The sequence below is a fragment of the Acomys russatus genome, chromosome 1, assembly GCF_903995435.1.
Source record: "Acomys russatus chromosome 1, mAcoRus1.1, whole genome shotgun sequence".
NCBI lineage: Eukaryota > Metazoa > Chordata > Mammalia > Rodentia > Muridae > Acomys > Acomys russatus.
In genome coordinates this window covers 114,902,486-114,910,392 of record NC_067137.1, presented here as the reverse complement: position 1 = coordinate 114,910,392, position 7,907 = coordinate 114,902,486, and the positions used below count along the sequence as shown (strand labels likewise).

The 7,907-nt window shown below is 44.9% G+C and overlaps 1 pseudogene; it reads left to right on the top strand.

The window, feature by feature from the left end:
• Positions 1-744: 744 nt before the first annotated feature.
• LOC127194593 (CXXC motif containing zinc binding protein-like) lies at positions 745-2,412 on the top strand (annotated as a pseudogene).
• Positions 2,413-7,907: the final 5,495 nt, after the last annotated feature.

Below are 7,907 nucleotides of genomic sequence, written 5' to 3'. Positions count from 1 at the left end.
ATTCCAGTTGCAGTTGCAAGGCATCTGACAGCCTCTTCTGACCTCTTCCTGGACCCGGCACATGTATGGTACACATATGTACATGTAAAAGTCTAAAAATCGAGTGTGCTAGAAACGCACACATTCAGGCTGCGGTGTTAAGTGTGAGGGCCTGAGATGAGATTCTCGTGAAGGCCATGGGTGGTGGAGCTCGTTGGTAAAGTTAGTCCCAGAGTGTGGGTCAAGGGGAAGACAGACTTATCTCTGGAGCTCACTGGCCATCCACCCCAGCTGTGTAAAGAAGTCTAGGTTCAGTGAGAGACAGTGTGTCAGGAAACAAAATGGATAGCCATCAAAGAAGGCATTGATGATCTCTGATCTATGCACACACACACACACACACACACACACACACACTCATGTACATATGAGAGGGGTGAAAGTATTGGTTGTTTTCCTTAGATGTATTCAATTAGCATCGTTAGTGTAAGACAACTGTTTCTACAGATGGTTCTGAGGGCTGTTGCAAGTGGGTCACTAGCAGTGAGTGACATGAAGCCCAGATCACTTGATCTCCCCTTAAAACTCACATTGAAGCCCCAGAAAAACCTCCATGTTTACCTCATGGACCATGAAAGTGACATGGATGATGATGCTTGAGATACAGGTAGGGTCTTCTTCCTCTGTTTTTTGTTGTTGTTTTTCCTAATTCAGAGAGAATATTCCAGCTTCTCAGTATCGCAGGCTTGCCAATATTGCCCACCTATGGACACAGCAGCTTTGGGATCACCCAAATCTCCATCTGCTCTCATGCTGACATTGAGCAGCGAGAGGCTTGGACATCACAGGCCCATGGTGCTGTGTAAGGGGAGGGCTCTTTAGCAGCCCAGATTTCCAGGCCAGATCCACCTTGTCAGGTGCTCAGCCTCTCCAGACACATTGAGACTTCAGGTTTGGTGTCCAAGACCAAATAAGCTTCCACAAGACAACAACCGAGTCCTCCTTCCCTGAAGCCTAGGACCCAGAGAAGACGGCAACAGCAAGGCCCAGGTGGTTTCCTTAAAGATCTGTTTCACCTCCAGTCCTTCAGGAATGACCGATTGACTTTAGCAAGTACCACCCAGTCCACCCAAAGCAACACAGCAATCCGTGGCAGGAATAAAGGCAACGGAAGCCTTGGACTGCTTTCTTCCCCACAAGATGCTTCTCTTTCAGGCCTCAGAAAATTGACTTGATGTTCTTAGCTGCAGAATGGGCCAATAATGAGAAGCTCCTACCAGCAAGCCACCTGCCTCTGCTTCATGCCAGGAAGTCAGCCAGGACTCTCCTCACCTGTGCCTCCAGGAATCTGTTGATTTAGTTTCTTCCCAGATCCTAATCTGACCCACAGATCTTATTTCCAGGGTAACACCTGTCTTCCAGGCCTTCCAGCTGTGCTCCTTTTCCTCCCTCTTTGATTGTTACAAGAACAAACAGGAATCTGGATTTGGTTTCATCCTTCTGTGCCTTCGGAGCTATTTCCTGGCCTACACTAAGCCCCATAGCTCAGGAGGCTTGCACTGGCCTCGTGAAGATGGCTTGACATATATGCCCACGTCTCCTTCTAGGAAGAATGAGTGAAGAGAGTTCGGACAATCCCTGAGCTAGGAAACATCTACTTTGACAGAACTGAAAGTCAAAACAAGCTGTCTTCACCTTTCCAAACTTTTGTGTTGCTAGTAACTTCAGAATATGGAACGACTAAATTTTCTTTTAAATAACCTACCTCCCTGGGACAGCATGGAGGAAAGCAGTGGGCAGAGGAACATGGCAAGGGCCAGACAACTATGGGGAAATCAAACTGAAGCTTAAAGCCACACTGGAGAATGTCACCAATCTTCAGCCAGTGGGTGACGACTTCCAGTGGTATCTGAAGATGAAATGTGGCAACCGGGGTGAGATTTCAGAGAAGGGGCAATATATCTGGCTGATGGATGGCTTGGCGCTAAAAGGGGGCCTTGGCAGTGCCTCCCTGGCCCTAAAATACAAGTTGTATGCACAGGGAAAACCCCATTGAAAATTGGAGCAACACCATGAAGCCTTAAAAATTGAAGACAATGAGCAGTTTGAGAGACTATAGTAGAGTTTGAGTGCTGGGTCCTTGGACCAACTGACATCCAGCCCCAGGCTGGGTTTGCTACCTAAGATGTAGAGTCAGGGACAGTCTTCAGTGACAGTAATTTGCAAGAAAAGGAGTGGACAGACTATGATGAAAAGGTTTGGGAATCTGTGGGGATCTTCCAGTTTGTGACTTGTGAAAACTTGTTGAAAGAACTAAAAGAAGACAAAGGGCTCCCAGGCAGCAGCCCCCATGGAGGCTTTTCCTCTCTGGTCCCCTACTCCCCTCACAGTCGGCTTGCTGTGCTTTGTCACAGCTCTACGTCTCATCAATAAAGCTCCTATTTGATACCACAACAATAAAATAGTAAAACAAAATAACAGTATGGCCCCAGGATGACTCAGTTGGTAAAGGGCTTACATTTTCAGCATGAATATTGGGGTTTGATTATTAACAATGCATGGTTCAAAATTTCCAGGCATGTTGGTATGTATGTTTGTAACTCTAGTAGCACTGGGAAATCACGGATAAGACTATTCTCGGCCTTTCTAGGCAGCCTAGCTTACTTGGTGAGTTCCAAAGCAAACTGAAACCCTGTCTCAAAATAAAATAAAATAGTAAAGTTGGAGAGCATCTGAGGAATGAAAGCTAAGGTTGTCCTCTAATGTCTGTATGTGTGTGCGTGCACACACACATACACACAAACACACACACACAAACATACACACACACAAACACACACACACACAAACACACACATACACAAACACATACACAAACACACACACACAAATACACACACACACAAACACACATACACAAACACACACATATACAAACACACACACACAAATACACACACACAAACACACACATACACAAACACATACACAAACACACACACACAAACACACACACACACACAAACACAAACACACACACAAACACACACACATACACAAACACACACACAAACACACACACACAAGCACACACACACATACACACACACAAACACACACACATACCAGTTACAATTTGTCATAGTGTTCATGGGTCAGGAGCCTGTGAGGTGGGCTGTTCACCTCTGGCTGGGTGCATCCCCTGAGGCTACAAGGGACTTGCTGGGCTGTATTGTCTGCTTTTGGGGACTCGCTCATGTGGCTAGCAGGTGGGTTTGAGTTGTTGATTTGGAGCTTCAAGTTTTTTTCCATGTACTGCCTATGACATGGGACAAATTTAAGCTTGAAAAAACCCGCCATTATTTAACTAAATTCCCAGTATAGTTATCCACCCATATTTTTATTTGATGTATCTGTCTGTTATGACATGGCAGAGAGCATGCCCTAGAATGAGCTTCCCCAGAGACTGTGAAAGAATGTTAAGACTTTCGTAACTGAGTCTTGAAAGGCACCAGCCATGTATTCTTCCCACTCAGTGTAGTCTGGAGTCAATGAAGAAATAAATCTGTGTGAGACTGCAAGTACCATGAAGGGCTATTCATCTGGGCTACTTGGGCGCTCATTCACTACACTCTCTGACTGGCATCTACACGGAAAATATGTCAGATATTGAAATAAGATGGTCTGGGAACATAGCCATGGAAATGTGCTTATTTGAATGTTAATAATTAAACAGATATCAATGTGCTGTGAGCCTTAAAACGTTGGATATATCCGTTGTAATATATGGCCTATATGAGGTTAGTCCAATGCTGGAGAGGTGAATCAAGGGATAAGAGCAACTGTTGCTCTTGCAGTGGCCATGGGTTCAGCTCTCAGCGCATACATGTTGGTTCATAATCACCCATAGCTCCAGTTCCTGGGGATCCAACAAACTCTTCTAACCATCACAGGCACATGGTGCACATGGTGTGCATAGGTGCACGCAGGAAAAACACCGGGGCAGAGAAAATGAAATAGATAAATCTTTTAAAAAAATAATATATCCAAAACCATAATTTTATGTTTATAGATTGATGCTTCAATTTAAGCCTTAATTTATTAATTCAGTAAGCCTTGAACCACAATTCAGTCCTACAGGAAGTTCACCTTAAAAGAATTTCTACATATAAACAAATCAAATTACCCAGACTAAATATGTACAAAGAAGGTTTATAGAAATCCACTAGTTTGTAAGTTAATTTTTAAAAATATAGTATAAAAAGGGGAGTTTGCTCAGAGGTACACTGCATGGGCAAACAATACTTCTTCCAGAAGACATGAGATTTTTGTAGTGAAAACCTCAGTACTGGGCACAAGTTATCATTTGGAGGCCGTAGAGATGCCCAGAACAACAGAGGCCACCACTTTGTGTTGCCCAATATGACAAGATGATACGACCTTTGTGATGAAGATACCTCCCACTTGGTTAAGGGATGCAGGGAAGTCAATGTCAGTCACAAACTGCCCAGGACTCTCTTCCTGTCAGTTAACCTTCGTACTGCTAGAGGGTGTTGTGCAGGATGCCAGGAGAGGAAATGCTTCAAAGTTCTTACCCAGCACTGTGACGCAACACATTCCAAGCGAGTTGTGTCCACCAGTGCACTAGTGGTGTGATGGCTCCTGAGTCAACCAGCTGCTTTCTGATTCAATCCAATGACCATTGCAGGGGAGATTTCATGCTCACATTGTAAATCTGTTTAAAGGCCTAGAAATAGGGAAATCATAGACCCTAGGAGGAAACCTATTTGTGTTGTTTTGCTGGCTGGTCATGTCAAAGTGAACTGTTAACTATTTATGCTTATACACAAGATTTGTGCTGTCTGCAGCCTTGGTCAAAGAAGTGGGTAGTGGTTGATGCAGAGACTTACAATAGGTCAAAGTGCAGAGACTACGTAACCACAGGTGCTCACTGATAGACGGGTCATCCATACCAACCTTCCCCCATACAGCATTTTTAGAGAACATCTTGGGAAAGGGGGCTAGGGAGAAATTAAAATCTGTAGGATGAGGAAGAGGCCTGTGAAATGCTGTCCTTGAGATGTGTCATGCATCTGTGTTTACCTGCCTAAAACCTGCACAAGATCAAGCCAGTCAAAAATCCCAGCCTGGAAGGGGGAGGGGACCCTGAGGACCCATGCTTAGCTAAGCATCTGTGGGCAGTTGGCATCTTCTCCAAGCATGACAATAGTTTTTTTCTTTGAGGCTGTGGCACTAGTGGGCTGTCCATGCCCCAGAGGATGGGCTCACACCCATGCACATATAATCAGCACTAATTAGACTTGGAAGTTATTAATAATAATTTTTAAAAGGGGAACATGAACCTGGAAGGGACAAAGAAGTCCAGAGGGGTTGGAGGAAAGGAGTGGGGGCAGCTATAATCAAAATACATTAGATAGGTATAGATAGGTATAAAATTTTCAAATAACAAATAAAACACTATTACTTTAAATATGGAGAACTCAGGCTATTAGCCAACACAGCAGAATGGCCCCCAGACACAGGAGGAGGCATCGTAAAAATTAAAGACCACCTGGGTGCCATGTGCATCCTGTGATGCCAGCACTTGGAAGGTGGAGGCTGGAATAAGTATTCAAGGGCATGTGTAAGTATATGCGTGCATACATACATACATACCTAAGTCACTCACACATTTCATATTGACATGCCAGCATAAGGCAGAGGTGCATGTCCTTCACAAGACGACAATTAGGACAGGTGAGGCTCACTGCGGCTGCAGACTGGCCCATCTCAGGGCTCCTAAAGCTTCCTTTCATTTTCTTTACAACAACCTGAGATTAATATGTTTCACATCTTTATCATCAGCTAGGACTGCTGCTGTGACCTTCATCACAAAAGAGACGGCACAGTCGCTCTTTCCCTATACAAAAAGGGGACAGAAAAGAGGCACCAAAAATGTCAAGGTTTTGGACTTGATAAAATATTCTATCTAAATGTAGATTCCTGTCAAAATGGGCCAGGAATTCTGTGTCCACCATGCAAACATGGTCAGCAGGAGTGTGCTCAGTAGAAACAGTGTAGGAGAAAAGAGTATGCCTTGTGCCCCAGGAAGTGATCGATGGCCTCGGGTCCCTAACCTGGGTCGGGAAACCAGGCAACGCTGGCCCTGTGCTGTTCTGAAGATGTGCCCTCCACTCAGCCTTGGTCACCACAAACTCATTTCCTAGCCCCAGAGGAAAATCCAGCCTCTAAATTTTTACCTGAAAATAAATTAGACTGGGAAGATATTTACTAGGGGAGAGAGAGAGAGAGAGAGAGAGAGAGAGAGAGAGAGAGAGAGAGAGAGAGAGAGAGAGAGAGAGAAATACCTCTGCCTTTCATTTCCCCATACAGACAGGGAATGACTATGGATGGACTCCGACCATCTCCACTCCAGGGTCCAGTTTGCTTTGTTCCCATGAAACCATGGAGTGGAATAAGACATTCAAAATGATAATCATATAAATAACTGTTGGGATTCAGGATGGGGAATACGGGTAGAGTCAGCATAATGGCCAGGTGGTGGTCGGGCCGTTAGCAAGGTGGGCTGGATGCACAGGGATATTTGCCCCGCATCCAGACTTCAACATCAGTATTTTTGCTAATGAGCCAAGGCCAAAGCAAAGCAAATAAACTGGATTTTTTTTTAAAAGCTTCCTCAGAAAGAGTCAAATGGTATATACTCACTTATATCTGTATACTAGCCCAAGGGGCATGTCCCATGAAAGTCTTCACTTACCAGGAAACTGGGACAGAGGGGAGGACATCTTATTGGAACTCTAGATGAGAGAAGCATGGGAGAATAGCAAAGTAGAAGGATCCAGAGGATCCTAGAAACCTACAAGAAGAACATTATGATAGGCAGATTTGGGCCCAGGGGTCCCGCTCAAACTATGGCACCATCCAAGGACAATACAGGCCGTAAATTTCAAACCCCTACCCAGATCTAGCCAATGGGTAGGACATTCTCCACAGTTGAGTGGAGAGTGGGATATGACTTTCTCACGTACTCTGGTGCCTCACATTTGACCATGTCCCCTGGAGGGGGCACTCAGCGGAAGGACAGCAGGTTGCCAAGAAGAGACTTGATACCCTATGAGCATATACAGGGGGAGGTAATTCCCCTCAGTTACAGTCATAGGGGAGGGGAGTAAGGGGAAAATGGGGCGGGGAGGGAAGAATGGGAGGATACAAGGGAGGGGATAACCATTGAGAAGTAATATGAATAAATTAATAAAATTTTAAAAAAGCTTCCTGACTGCTTCTTTATATGAAGTTTCAACTTCAAGGTGCTGAAGCTTGGGGTGTGACTGGCAGTGAAGATCTTGCCTGGGGCCATCCAATGAAGAGAGCAGAGATGTAGCAAGGCTTGGGCAGCTATGAGAGAAAGAGAGGGGGTGGGGGCCAGAGAGAGAAGAAAGGGAGCAAGAGGAGGAGAGGGAGGGGGACAGGGGCACTTAGTATCTTTAAAAACATTACCAGTATACAGACAGTGCAGCCTAGATACACCCAGTGAGTCTCAACTTTCGCCAACCATGAGTGTCTTCTGGGGAGTTTTAATGGCATCCAGTGGCAGAAGAAAAAAGAAAAGAAAAGAAGTCAGAACCCTTAACATAGGCACAAGACTGTATTTTCCAAATACCTAAATTTGTTCTTCTGTGACACAAAGAAAGACCTTCTAGAACCTTCCCAACCTCAAACAGGTCTTAGAACAATTTGGCTGCTTGTTACAAAGGCCAGTTCTCAGACTGCTCAGTGGGACTCAGAACTGTGCTTCCCAACCGACCTGCTCAACAAGCATGACAAAGATGGTGCCTGCTCTTCACAGCAGATTTCTGGTGCTAAGTGTTTTTTCTCCTTTCTGTGACCAAGCACCTAACAAAAAATAG